General features: G+C 41.3%; 1 protein-coding gene across 1 annotated transcript in view; it reads left to right on the forward strand.

Annotated features, from left to right (window-relative positions):
* The window catches only part of CCDC181 (coiled-coil domain containing 181), a 289,422-nt gene that overhangs the window by 256,233 nt on the left and 21,089 nt on the right, over window positions 1–12,100 (forward strand). The gene's annotated exons all lie outside the window — the stretch shown is intronic.

Consider the following 12,100-nt stretch of genomic DNA (forward strand, 5'->3'; position numbering starts at 1 on the left):
ACTATGCTTCAGTTTTCATCTGAAAACAAGAGAAAGAAAACTTTCATAATTGGGATCTGGTTTCCTTCCTGAAAATCTTTGCATTTCAGAAGGCAGCTTTAGTAATGTCTCTCCTGAGGAATCAAGATTAACTTGGCTGAACCAGTAAAACTCCAGAATTTCCTCTGAAGTGGAATCTTTTGTGAGGAACGTGATATTGTAAATCACAAGAACAATTTCTTGGAAGTGAATATCAGAAGAAGAGTGAATATCAATAGTGTATTAATTATATACAGGAATGGGTGACCTATATGGAAAGAGTTTATTATCTTTGCAATATTGTATTTTGCACAGATGCGTGTTCACACACACACAAACACACCTTGATTTAAGATATACTTGAAACAAGAAAGGATACTGTCTTGAGCCAGGTTTCCCTACAATAGCACTATGATCTAATCTTTATCAGAATTGTCCTTAGCTGGAAAATGCTAGGAATGTTCAGAAAGCCTTCTAGTATTTCTCTACAAAAGCTGCAATTCTGGAATTTGCCAGAGAAGTTAACACTAAGAAAAATATTTCTTAGGCCATGTTTCTCTGAAAGAACAGAATACTCATATATTGTATATTTACAGAAATAATAGCTTTATTATCATTTCCTGGAAAGATATCTCACATATGAGCTTAATTTTGGCTTCTGTAATCATTGCTATACAAGAAGTGAGATAAGACTTTTTCTGGTTGTCTGGAATTTTTTTGATTAGAAATGGCAGAGGTATATTCAACAGAGATGCAGGTCCTACTCATTCTTCTTAGGATTTTTTCAATCCATCTTGAAACCGTGTGCATGCAAACATTTAATACTGGTGGGTGAAAGAGAGGGTGATTCAGAACTCATTTGCATCTAAATACAGCACACATATCCCTAGCAACATCTTTTTTTTTGCTGGTTCTTCATGATGTTGACTTCATCTGATCACCATCTCTTAAATGAATCAGTCTTAAAATCATCCTTAGCTGACCTTGTGAACTCTCAGGCTTCCTCCTTCCATTATATATTCAAGATGGACAGTATTTAATATTTATTTGTTATGTATATGTAGGGGTGTGGGTCTATCTATACATAAGTTGTATATAGTATGTTTTAGGTGAGTGTCATGTATGTGTTTCACTTTGAGAGCGGGCAACTAAATTTAATTTTTGATGTATGCCGTTGTGCCCACAGTAAAAAAAATGACAATAAAAGGTTATCTTATCAGCTGTATTACTGTGACACAGGTTTCACCACAGATATATTCTGACACTTTTAAGCAACCATTTTGTAAGTGATTCACTGAGTGGTGTGGTAACCTAGTGGTGAAGACACATGGCTCCCACTCAGAAGGTTGAGAGTTCAATCCTAGGTAGTAGCAAATGTTTCTTTCCTAGAGTGCAAAGAAAAAAATCTGCTGCAAATTCTGTTTGGCATCAGGAAGGCATCCAGCCTGTTAATGCTCAGCTCCATTCAGTTGCCCCAACTCTACCCTGAATTAAGGAATTACAAGGGAGTTTGTAGGTGATTCCTAACGGGGTATAATAATAAGCTTGGTATCTATGGACATTTCAGGACCTCATTCCTCTACTCTGTATGCATTTTCTTCTGTCATTCTGAAGATTAGATTGGAAGAATAGAGCTGGAAGGGATCTTGGAGGTCTTCTAGTCCAGCCCCCCACTTAAGCAGGAGAACCTATACTATCTTAGACAAGTGGCTGTCTAGCCTCTTCTTTAAAATCTCCAGTGATAGAGCACCCACAATTTCTGGAGGCAAGCTGTTCCATTGGTTAATTGTCCTCACTGTCAGGAAGTTTCTCCTTAATTCTAGGTTGCTTCTCTCTTTGTTCAGTTTCCAATCATTGTTTCTTGTCCTGCCCTCTGGTGCTTTGGTGAATAATGTGACCCCCTTTTCTTTGTGGCAGCCCCTCAAATACTGGAATACTGCTATCATGTTGCCCCTGTCTCTTCTTTTCTTTAGACTAGCAAAACCCAAGTCCTGCAGCCGTTCTTCGTATGTTTTAGTCTCCATACCTTTGATCATCTTAGTTGCTCTTCTCTGAATTTTTTCCAAATTCTCAACATCTTTTTTGTGACATAGTGACCAAAATTGGCTGCAGTATTTCAGGTGTGGTCTTACTAGGGTTTTATAAAGCAGTACTAATACTTAGCGTGATCTTGATTTTATGCCTCTGTTTATACAACCCAGGATTGTATATGCTTTTTTGGCCGCTGCTGCACACTGCTGGCTCATGGTTAAGTGATCATCCACTAGGACTCCAAAGTCCCTCTCACAGTTACTGTTTTTAAGCCAGGTCTCATCTACTCTGTACTTGTACCTTTGATTTTTCTTGCCTAAATGTAAAACTTTGCTTCTATGAGAAAAAAAGCCCTGGGTACAGGGGAGCAGTCCTTCAACAAGTAGTCCTTGAATCTTATTTTGTTGGACAGGGCCCATTGTTCAGGTTTGTCAAGACCTTTTTGGATTCTGAGTTTGTTTTCTGGGGTGTTGGCTGCTCCTGCCAGTTTGGTGTCATCTTCAAATTTGATGAGTTCCCCTTCAATTCAATTCCCTTGTCTAAATCATTGATGAAGGTATTGAAGAGTACTGGGCCTAAGATGGAACCTTGTGGTACCCCACTGCTTGCTTCTCTCCACGTGGATGTAGTGCCATTGAGGACTACTTGTTGAAGGACTGCTCCCCTGTACCCAGGGCTTTTTTTCTCATAGAACGCTCAGAACGGAGTTCCGGCACCTTTTTTGGATGGAACCTTGTAGGGTAGGCAAGGCGGGTTGTATGACATGTGTGAGTTCCGGCACCTTTTTCTTTTACAAAAAAAGCACTGCCTGTACCTATTATATCTCTGAAGTTATTCCTGGTCAGGTACACCTTGAACAGCAGCTGGTCTGCAATGGTAACAGGGAGTGGGATGCACAGTTTTCTACTGTTTCATGGTGCAACCTTCCCTGTCAGCTGTCAGATATATCCAGACTGCTTTTGAACAAGGTTTTAGTACTCTTCTGAAATAGTACTAAACTTTGCTCCAAAAGGAAGTTGACTATAAGTTGACATCAGCTGATAGCCAGATTCCCTTTGCATGAATCTGTGCAAAACATTTGAGAAAAAAACAGAGGGCATTCTAGTGGAGAGTTAAACTCATTAGTCTTGACTTAGGTCAAAATTCCTCCCCAAGCTTCAAATCCAATCTACATTAACAAGAATGATTGGCATAGGCTTTCCTCCTGGTTATGTTTGATGGAAGGGATGGGAAATACACCAATCCTTGGTGCTGACATTTCCTGTAAATTGTAATCAAGGGCAATTGCATTTGTTGTCATTGTGTCTATGAGAGGATAGGGATGACTAGTGAAAGACACAAGTTTTATGCTGGTATAGCTTGTTACCAGTTCCACGTGTATACAATTAGTCCTCAATGTATGACTGAAATCAAGCCTAAATTATGGTCACAGGTTATTGCAGTTGCAAGTCAAGACATCATGATTTTTCAACATTTTTGCAGTGGTTATTAAGAGAACACAGTGATCATTAGATGAACCAATTTTCCCCGAAGGGCATTTTTTTTTGCCAGAAATCAGAAGCAAACACCTGAAACCAGCAAAAAAAAATATGTTGCAAAATTGTGGTCGTGTGAATATCAAGATCCTGCATATGGCCATAAAGGTGAGCTGATTGTCAAGTGCTCAAAATATGATCATGTGACTCTAGGGGGCAATCCTCATAACTTGGAAAATAAGTCATAAGTAGTTTGGGGAAATCCAAATTTAAAATGGTAGTCATAAGTCAAACACTACTTGTACTACTTTAACTCAGCTGAAGGAAGAGCTGAGAAAAACAAGAGACGGAGGAGTGTTTTAAAGAAAAGATGTCTTGTGATTCACCGATCCAGTATGTGCTAAGCTTTGACAAATGTAAGCTTGAATAAATCATTGCTTTTGTGCCTATTTATAGGCAATGTACTTTCATTTTAATGCACATAGATTACCCCCTCCTGCAGAGTTTAAAACTGTAAATTGAAGCACAATGGAAATTACTTTTACAATGTCCATAGCTGTTTACTAAGAAGCTCCCTACTGTGATCTGCCATAAATATTAGATACTCTTGATGCTTCTGCAAAAAGCTATAATGTAATTTTTATTGATGGCATTCTACTGAAAATGGTTATGCTGTAACAAGAGAAGATAATTTAGATGATGTCAAAGGAAGACAAAAAGCGCTCTTCAACCATGTACGGGGGTGTACTTCTTATCTTCTTAGTGTCTCCATTAAAAAAAGATGTTCTTCATTATGCTTTATTTTTAATAGGCTTTTGTCCTTTAAAAGTATTAGACAGCCACCCCTACCCCAATTTGATGTCATCTAAAAATTTAATGAACAGCAATTCAATACTATCCTCTAGATCTGGGGTAGCAAACCTTTTAGAGACGGAGTGCCCAAACTGCAACCCAAAACCCACTTATGTATCGCCAGGTACCGGGTGGGTGTGGCCCACTGGGTGGGCATGGCCCACTGGGTGGGCCTAGCTATGGTAGTCATGGCAGACTGGGTGGGCATGGCTAGCTCGCTGTTGGTCCTGGGGAGGGATGCCTGTGGGGGTTGGGGGAGTTCCACGGGGTCTCTGGCAGGTGGGGCAGTGGGCAAGAGGGTGTCTTGCTCAGCAGATGGCTTGGGGGGAAGGGGGCAGCTACACCCCCTCCCAAACACTACCATCTCACGAAAGCAGGATGAAAACTCCAAAAAGCGACAAGGAAAAAAAATTAAAACAGAAGAGTGTCTCATGATGGTTTTCTTCCCTGGGGGTGTGGGGGGGGGCAAGGGGGGAGGGTCCTGAGCCCCACAGTTCTTCCACGGGGGGGAGGAGAGTGGGGCGGGGCTGTGCTGGGATCGGGGCTCCTTGTCCCTTCCGCTCCCCGCCTGTGCTTTTCTGCTGCAGATGCTGCAGCTCTACTTGCCTGGCAGGGCGGGGGCACGCTGGTGCTCGGGGACGCACATGGGGCTGATGCCTCGCTTGCTATGCTGGGGCTGGGCTTGCTATGCTATGGCACGGAGCCTCCTCACCACTTCTTCCCCTGTGGACAGGAGAGCGCCCACCCACCTACCGCTCGTCCCGGGCCAGCTGCTTGCAAAATGCTATCTTTTCTCATACCTTGCTTAGTACAAGGCAAGGTAAAGTGATCTGTCTGAATCCTTTCATTTCCCCTTTTGAATAATGAGACTAGTCTATTCTCCAATATTCTTATTTATTTCCAGCTTAATTTTCATTCTGAGAAAATTTTTTGACCATTTCTTTAACATCTTGTGATATAATTGCCTTACCTCTGGAGAAAAGAGTTCATTTGAGATTGCAGAGTTGATTCTAACTATACTTTTATCAATCCTGAAGTGTGTTTTTCCTTGTTTGCTAAGTCATATTAGGAAATGCTCTTTCGCTCTTTTGAGAAAAGACAAAAAAGGTGTCAAGCAGTTCCACCTTATCCTCATTTTTTTATTTATCCTGCCTTTATTAATTTTATATTATATATTTCTAATACTCCTTCCTCTTCCTATGTGCAACAGACCAAAAGCTTCCATGATAACTTTATTTCAGGATGTCTCAAACACCAGCAGTTACAGTTTGCATTTTCTTAATTCAACCAAAGCTAATTACTCTGCACCCAATTATGGGAACTTTCCTAGCTTAATATGTCTCCAGTGTGCAAGACTGCAGTCAAGTGAGAAAAGGTACTTCTTAGAAAATCCAGACGCTGTGATAGAAGGCTGTTTGCAGATAACAAGCTGGAAAAGGATCAGAGAGATTGGTGAGATAAGTGACTGATATTTGAAGACATCTTATCTGAACTTTGTTGTCTTTTACTTCCACCAATGGCTGGAAATAGCTCATGATGAGCCTCTTCTCCCTAGAGAGATTGTAGGCAGACCCAGAACTGCCTGGCAGTTGAAAGGACATGGTGACATGCAAATTAGTTTTTTAAAAATAGCTGGATGAGTGGATCAGGATTCCTTTGTAGCCAGGGAGATGTACAGTAGGAGACAGAAAGATATGACTGAGCCTAAACTGATATGCCTACTCTTATATAACATATATAATAAGTCATTCTCCTGTTAATATGAATATAAATGAGAATCAGGGTTCCACTGAATGGCCCACAATTAATTTAAATTAATGGCATCCAATTTCTTTTCAGTTTTGTTTATCTAATGCAGGGGTGTCAAACTCAATTTCATTGAGGGCCGCATCAGCATTGCGGTTGCCCTCAGGGGGCCGGGTGGGTATGGCCAGGGTGGGCGTGGCCTACTGGGTGGGCGTGGCTAGAGTGCGTATGGCCTACTGGGTGGGCATGGCCAGCTTTACATCGTTCACATCAAGGGTGCCTATGGGGGCCCGGGCAGGAGTGGGACAGATCTGAGGGTCTCTGGCAGAAGGAGGGTCTCTGGGCCAGGGCCAAGGCAGTGGGGGCCGTTCCTTCACTATTTCCAGGATGGCTTCGCGGGCCACATGAAACCACTTCGTGGGCTGGATTCGGCCCCCGGGCCTTGTGTTTGACATGTCTGATCTAATGTAACCCCATGTAGCACTTAGTGATTTGGCATCTATGAAAGTGGGGTGAAATTCTTCTGTGTTTCCCTTCTTTCATCTTGGACTTTTCCTGCATATGGTTCTACTGATTTTCAAGATTGGGATTCCAATGATAATATCCCAGCTCATAGTTCAGTGGATCATACAAAGGGCATGTGACAGAATAAGAGGGAACTCTATCAATATGCCTGTGAGTTTATTCAAGCATCAACCACCCTCCACCCCCCCATCCCCCATACACAGCTATATCCTTCTACCCGACAGACCTCTGAGCTGGTATGTTTTTTAAATCCTTTTTAGACCTGTGGGATGGAAGGTGACTATATCTTCTATCTCAAGCATACACTTGAAGTACCCCAATCCTGCCTCATGATATATAATTGGTAATTACTTTTCCCACTAGCAGATAACATAGAGTGGAAGGGGAAAGGAAGATGACAAATATATCAATTGCTGCCCCAAAATTATCCCATATGTTGTGTAGTGGAGCTGGGGTGAGAATGGGGCCGGCTGAGAGGTTTTGCGGGAGCCCTGCTGATCCGGCAGGGAAATGAGGAGCTCCAGCAGCTGCTGTGAGTCTGGTGGCGGGGTGGCGCTCTGAGGAGGGAAGAAAAGGGAGGAGGAAGCTGACCGGAAGGGGGGAGAGAAAGAGACCAGAGGGAGGGATTTTGGTGGGAGATCAGATGGAGCTAGCTAAGGAAAAGGAGAGAGAGCTTAACTTAATGGAGCCTGCCATCCAGAGCTAGCTGAGTGAAGAGAAAAATAGAGAGTAGGAAGGCCTGACAAAGAGAGGGAGAGAGGGTAGGTTGGGGAGTTTTATTTCTTTTCCCTTGTTGGAGCCAGCTGGGTGAAGGCAGAGCCAGGAAAGAGTTTGACTGGGTTGAGGTTATGTCTTTTGGTGGGAAGTAGAGGGGTTTTTATAGGATCCTCTGGAGGAGGCAAAAAGGGGATAAGGAAGAGAAAGGGAGGATTACATATAGTAAGGGCAGAGAGAGACGAGGAGAGTGGATAAAGGAGGGCCCCTGTGAGCTCCAGAGAGGGACTGATTACCATCATCTTAGGCAAGTTGCTCTCTCACTCTAGGCAAGTCGTTGTTACCAAAGACTGACTAACATTGTCTTAGGCAAGTTGCTGTCACCAGAGACTGATTACCATTGGCTTAGGCAAGTTGCCATCACCAGAGACTGACTACCATCGCCCTAGGCAAGTTGCTGTTACCAGAGACTGACTAACATTGTCATAGGCAAATTGCTACTATCAGAGAATGGCTAACATCGTCCTAAGCAGGTTGCTGTTACTAGGGTCTGACTACTACTGTTGTATGCCACCTGCTGCTACCAGGACTTGACTACCATCGTCTCCTGTAAGTCTTACTGCCTGAGGTCAACTATCATTATCCCACATGAGTTACCGTCAAAAGAGATCAACCACCACCGCCCTATGTCCATGGCTGCCAACTGTGACTGAACATCACCATGCTACGTGCCCTGTCAGGCAGAGGTGCCAACATGAGAAACCCCTTGGGTTGGTAGCCAGCCGAAGAGGCCAGGAGGGCCCAGACTTTAGCAGTCCCTTCGGGTGTGGCGCTAAAGTTGCCTAATAATTGTTAACTGCTCATAGATAGCTTTAAGGCTCTACTTTTCCTTCCTATGTTAATGGTTTCTTAATCAGTAAGTCAAACAGATTTGATGTCTCTTTGATCAGAAGATAAAAAAGTAACCTTCATTCTCAACTGTCCAGGAAACTCAATGGTCTCAGTGATGGTAATAACTGAAAGAGATTGAGAGGCCATGCTTAAGTATTATTGCATCCATCCAGTACTGTTGGCTTTCTCTTTAGTCAGACATCATGAAATTATTATTATTATTTTCAAATTGCAGTTAAAGACAGCAAACATGAAACAGAATTTATCACAATGCTTGCTTCTATCAAGATAGAGAGGAGGTTTTCATTTGCATTTTTCACCAATAAGTCCTAGAGATATTCGGTTTGGGACCTCCTCCAGTTCACCATTTGAAATGTTGAAATTTGAGATAAGTCTGCCAAGGAGTCACTGTAGTAAGATTTTCAACTGGCTGAAAAAAAGTGAGTACCTGGCACTAGGAGGCCTTTGGCAGAACATCAGCTGGCTCTCAGGAGAATACTTGATTGCAAGGACCTGGCCCTCAGCTCTCTGTTGGCTGTAAGTAAACAACAAACCTTCTACTATGGATCATATCAATGGGGGGTTCCAGCTGGCCTGTTTTAAATAACTTCAGTTCTTTTTATTCTTTGAGGAATCTGAATTAACAACTGAAGACATATACAATAGCAATAAAAATTGCACTTAGACTTCATGGTGCTTTACAGCCCTCTCTAAGTGGTTTACAGAATCAGCATATTGCCCCCAACAATCTGGGTCCTCATTTTACCAACCTCAGAAGGATGGAATCTGAGTTAACCTTGAGCCAGTGAGATTCTAACTGCTGGCAGTTGGCAGAATTAGCCTGCAATACTGCATTCAAACCACTGCACCACCATGGCTCTTGTCAATACAGATAAAGGAAAATGTACATATAAAGGAAAATGTTTGTAGCTCAGGGTTGAAATGAATGGTCCTTGGTGGTCTCTGAGTTTGGTTGCTTGATGATGTTGCCTAGTTTGAGTAATCTGCAAGAAAACAACCAAGTTCAGAGACCACCAACGACACAATCAAACAAAAGTCACTGCACTGAATCAAATTTCCAGCTCTATATTTAAAGCAATTAACTCTGTTCTATAGAATAATTCTATTAAAAGGTTATTAAGCCATTCTGAAGCTAAGTTTAACATATATTCACTGTAATTCCTTATATCCTAATTGGGCTTCATTGAGGATACTGTATGTATGTGTTAACTTGTTTGCTTTAGCAGCTTACACAGTTCTCTCAGGAACATCTAGGCAGACATTTCCTAGCCAACAATTGCCCATATAAGATAAGCCTTCTTCATTTCAATCATGTTCTTAGTTATACTTTTGAAATCTGTGTGCAGAAATTTTAATATGAAAGAAAAAGTATTATAACACCTATTCTGATCAGCTAGCTTCCCTTCCTTTCCTTCAAATTCTTTACTCAAAGCTTGCATTCTGGGAGAAGTATATTTAACAATTTCCATTCCATTCCTTTCAGTTTTTCATTATGCAACTGGACAGGTTTGTGTTTTCTTGGTTGCCAAATTGTGAATATATCAAGTTGGTTGATCAATTTTTTTAAAAGAACGTACTAAAAGGTCTATGTAGCTTGGTGCACATTTCCTCAAATATATGCTTTATTCTTGGCCCTTCTATTTAACATAATTTTCACACTTTACTACACAAGAATTTGTATATTATTTTCATAAAGACATACACATTTGCACAGACTTTTCTTTAATAAACTTATTTTATTTGGCAAACCATTCCAAAATTCTGGAAAGTGTACATTTTGAAAGATGATTAAATTTCACTTTGTATCAGTTGACAATGCAAAAATTAGCAAAGTTTGCATTGCAATATTGACCAAACACATTCCAGACAGCTGAATCTTTGCTCTGAAAATCCAATTAGATTAGTACTGGCATTGACAGGACCCAACAGTTGGGCTAGAGATTTAAACCCAAGCCAACTGGATTCCATTGCTGTGCAGCATTGTGGAAGATCTCCTTAAATACTTAATGTATTCTTAGACACTGAATAGCTACTGGAATGTACCAGAATGTGTTGCTGCCAAGGTTCCATTAATGTTCAAGCAAGGCATTTATCTGAACTTGTGAGGAATGAAAGTATCTAAGGTATAAATGATAATTTCACATATTATCAATTCCCAGCATACTTTTCCACTTGCCATTGATTTCCTTAACCCCCACTGCTTGATTTTTTTTAATCTGTCTTTCATCTTGTCACATAACCTCTATGTAATATTAAACTGTCATCATTTTGACTGTTAAGTGAGCAAAATAGTGCATCGTAGGGCAACTATTTTTAAACTAAGGTAGCTCAAATGAGCTAACTTCAGAATGTATCCAGAATCCAGGTCCAATGACTACCGAGGGGAAGCAGTAGCTGCTTTAATTCTTCTGGCTGCTGCTGTAGTTACATAAACCTCATTTTCAATGCTTTTTCCCAGTCTTGCAATCCCTTACTTCCTACCTCACTCACCAGCCACTCCTCTGCTTTCTGGGAAAGGAATGGAAGGTGTAAATGCCATAAATACATTCTCCAATCTAATTATTGGGTTGGATATTATTATATAGACCCACATATCAATAAACCCAAAAACAAATAATCAAAAGGAGTTACCCCACAATTCCATTGCAACAATGGAGGCATCAAGACTGGCCTAAATACAAACGTTTTTATTCAGAAAATAAAACAAAATAAAACAAATCAATACAGATAAAACAATGTATATTTCTCCAGGAAGTGTATTCATCCATTAGCCTTGTAAGCCTTACTAGTAAATCATGCATCAAGATCTTTAATGTCAATCTTAAGGCCCAGACAATTTCAGATAATTTGTTTGTTAGGTAAATTGATAATAAACTATTTTGAATTTTGAAGTTCAGACCTAGCCCTTTCAATGGAGCCTGGAAATGAATAGCAAACAATTCATCTAATATGCTATCAGTATTAATGTAATAGTAGTGTATTGTGAGGGACGCGGTGGCTCAGTGGGTTAGGACGCTGAGCTTGTCGATCAGAAGGTCGGCAGTTTGGCGGGTCGAATCCCGAGTGCCGCGTAACAGAGTGAGTGCCTGTTACTCGTCCCAGCTTCTGCCAACCTAGCAGTTCGAAAGCACGTAAAAATGCAAGTAGAAAAATAGGGACCACTACGGTGGGAAGGTAACAGCGTTCCGTGCGCCTTTGGCGTCTAGTCATGCCGGCCACATGACCACGGAGACGTCCTCGGACAAGCGCTGGCTCTTCAGCTTTGAAAAGGAGATGAGCACCGGCCCCTAGAGTCGGAAACGACTAGCACGCATGTGCGGGGGAACCTTTACCTTTACTTTACCCAGTGTATTGTGACCCAAATACATGGTAATCAACTGCTTTTCTTATAGCAGTCTCTGCTTCTGAATCATCTTTAAAGGGATGATCACCTCTCCAATTCTTTCCATAAGTGTAAGGCATGGTGAAGATTGGTTCTCTTCAGAGTACAGTGTTAAATATTCAGGCATCCCTTGTACTCTACATGGAATTATTGCTTCCCTGGGACTTGTTGGTTAATTGGTGGAAACTAAACAAGGATACAAGCAACCTAGACCTAAGGAGAAATTTTCTGGCAGTAAGAACAATCAATAATTTTCTGGCAGTAAGAACGATTTGCCCCAGAAGTTGTGGGTGCTCCAACACTGGAGGTTTTTAAACAAGAGATTGAACAACCATTTGTCTGAATCTTCTGCTTGAACAGAAGGTTGGACTAAAAGACCTCCAAGATCCTTTCCAACTCTGTTATTCTGTTGTATCCATTACTACTACTACTACTACTACTACTA

The sequence above is a fragment of the Vipera berus genome, assembly GCF_964194415.1.
Source record: "Vipera berus genome assembly, chromosome: 4".
Taxonomy (NCBI): Eukaryota; Metazoa; Chordata; class Lepidosauria; order Squamata; family Viperidae; genus Vipera; species Vipera berus.